General features: G+C 35.4%; 1 pseudogene; it reads left to right on the forward strand.

The window, feature by feature from the left end:
* Positions 1-627: 627 nt before the first annotated feature.
* LOC110286225 (DDB1- and CUL4-associated factor 13-like) lies at positions 628-1,980 on the forward strand (annotated as a pseudogene).
* The last annotated feature ends 1,103 nt before the right edge of the window (positions 1,981-3,083 follow it).

Raw genomic sequence — 3,083 nt, forward strand, 5'->3', positions numbered from 1 at the left:
TCTAAAGCTGTGTTTTTATGATGAGAATTTTTGAAAAGTTCTTAATTCTGTTTAGAATGACCAACATGAGCTCTGTGAGTATGAGACAAATACAGAGGTGAATCCACACAGCCATCCACTGGACTGGGCACAGTTTCTCCAATGGAGGAGCTAGAGAAAGGACCCAAGGAGCTGAAGGGGTTTCTAGCTCCATAGGAGGAACAACAATATGAACTAACCACTACCCCCTAGAGCTCCCAGGGAATAAACCATCAACCAAAGAGTACACATGGATGGATCCATGGCTTCAGCTGCATGTGCAGCAGAGGATGGCCTTGTCATACATCAATGGGAGGAGAGGCCCTTGGTCCTTTGGAGGTTCTATGCCACAGTATAGGGGAATGCCAGGACAGAGAAGCATGAGTGAGTGTGTTGGTGAGCAGAGGAAGGGGGGATAGGAGGGAAGGTGTTGGATTGGAAACAAGGAAAGGGGATAAAATTTAAAATGTAAATAAAGAAAATATCTAATAATAATAATAAAAAAAAGAATGACCAACATGGGGAGTTGTATGTCTGAGTAGAGGCTAGTTTAAGCTGAACCCAGAAAAAGGGTTGTGGAATTCAAGATCCAGAGCTGCCAAGATAAAGATTAAAATGCTGAGCCTGAACTCTGGCAACTATATCAGCAACACAAAGCTGGATATGCAAAGAGTTCCAAGAAATGATGACCCTACTTTACATCCTTTTGAAGTCCCACAAAGTATGCGAAAGCTTTAAATGCTGCCAAATTGCAAAGTGTATAAAACCATTCTTTGCTTCCCTGGATGGTCACCATGATGGAGTCAGTTTCCTGGCAAAGTATCCAAAGATCCTGGCTACTATCATTTTGGGGGCATGTGATAGAGAGGTTAAAATTGGGAACTTGACTAAAACTAAAATATATCTGAATTATACAAGCACATGAAGGTTTTCTATGAGGAGGTGCAGTTGCTTCTGTGGTAAGACAAAACAGTGAAAAATCAGGTTATGTAGAAGAGTAAGAGCCATTGCACACTATGTTAGGAAAGACAATATATGTTGCCACTAATCATCACTGGAAAGACCTTGTATTTGCCACTTGTGGACAACAAGTAGACTTTTGAACAAAAAACCCAACCCATTGAACTCAGTGAATTGGGGAGTTGACAGTATAAATAGTGTTAAATTTAACCCTATTGAGGTTTTTGTTTTTTTTTTTTTTTTTTTTTTTTTTTTTTTTTTTTTTTTTACGAAGTTAGCGAAGTTAGGCTTCTGGTAGTAATATAGTACTGTATGACATGTGGTAAGCTGATCCTTTAAAAATGGTTATGCTGGATATGGAAACAAATATAATCTGTTGGAACCCTATAGAAGCTTTTCATTTTACTACAGCAAATGAAGTTTATAACTTGTATACTTTCCATATGTGAGCACTGGACACTCCTGTTACGTTCCACATGAATCATGTGTCTCCAGTGCTTGTTATGGTCTGCTCGATTACTGGGAAGGAATTTGTCTGCTGGTTTCCATGAGCCTATTATAATCTTTATTATGGACAAAAGCCTAAGCAGGGAAGTGTACCATACAAAACAAATGCAATATGTTATTTGTGTAAAGTGGATTTCTGATAGCAAGTATATTATGTGTAAATATGATGAACTGATCATCTGGCTGTGTAAAGCTACTGCTTTTGAAAAATTGGGTGTGCTTACAACATGAGAAAAAAAAGCAGTAAATGATTATAACTACAAGTTAAAGAAAAAAATCAATATCATCCACATGTAAAATGGATTGCTCACCACCAACAGGTACTTAAATCTATCTACAGCCAGATTCAGGAGCAGCATGTCATGAAGGAAGTGTCCAAGAAAGGAAATGAATCATTTTAAACAAAGCAAGCCTGGATTTGAGCCAGTTGTGTCAGAGAGGACTAAACAGGTAGTGGCAGTTGTGAAACAATGTTTTCTTTTCCTACCAAGCTAGACATATAATTATTTGCTACTTTTGATTTGGAAACTCTGTAAACAAGAGTTCTGGCTCCAGTTTAATATTTTTGTTTTGTTTTTTTGTTTTTGTTTTGTTTCAGTTTTTTAAAGACATTATGCTATTAAGCAGGCAAACTCAGATTATAACTCTCATCAAATAAAGAAGGCTTTGAAACATCTCATTCAACATAATTTACCATTTGTTGAATCAAATATTCTTGCTTTCATTATTTCTAGTACAGTATTTGTAAAGACACATTAAAAAATGTAGAAGATAAACTGTTGATTTCATTTTTTGTCTCTAGTTACACAGTATAAATTCAATAACATTGTTGCAAACTTTTCTTTAAGGGGTACTTGTGAAATTGCTTGAGGTAATTAATTCAAGTTCAAATGAGAATATTAAGCCATTGGGGATAGTATGTCTAAGAAAATAATTCCTTCAAAATAAAGCATGTCTGAGAGCAGATATTTTGGGACTGAACTTCATTGGATACTCTCAAAAATCTAAAGTAACAAATGTTTATGCATATCTTTACATAATTTCCCCTTTTTTGTTTAATATAAATTTCTTGTTTTTATACACTGCATCCTATTATGTCTTTTAATTTTTATCTATCTTAACTATAGCTGAGATCATGGAATTTTCTCAAGAGGTTAGTGCACTTTGATGTAACAAGTTATATCTTCCCCAAACTGAGGAGTTTTTAGTTTTCTAAGAGTTAACTATTTTTGTTGTTTAACTTGCTTGCTGTAACCCGAAGCTGTGTCTCTCTGAAAATGTTAATGTTTCACTGTGATGGCATAGGGAAATGAGACCTCAGACATGTGATTAGATAATGAAGCAGGTATAATCATTAGTATAATCAAAACTGTTATAAATGAAAAACCAGCCTACAGATGTAGCAGTTGGAAGAATGTTGGCCTATTATGCACAAGACCCTGAGTTCTATCTCAAGCATTTTATAAACCAGAAATTGTGGTGCCTACCTATAATCCATGTATTTTGTAGGAGTGACAGGAAAAATAGAAATTTAAAGTAATCTTCAACTTTATAGCAAGTACAAATCTAATCCATGCTTCATGATATTCCATGTTAAA

The sequence above is a fragment of the Mus caroli genome, unplaced genomic scaffold (assembly GCF_978045245.1).
Source record: "Mus caroli unplaced genomic scaffold, Mus_caroli_1 scaffold_5, whole genome shotgun sequence".
Taxonomy (NCBI): domain Eukaryota; kingdom Metazoa; phylum Chordata; class Mammalia; order Rodentia; family Muridae; genus Mus; species Mus caroli.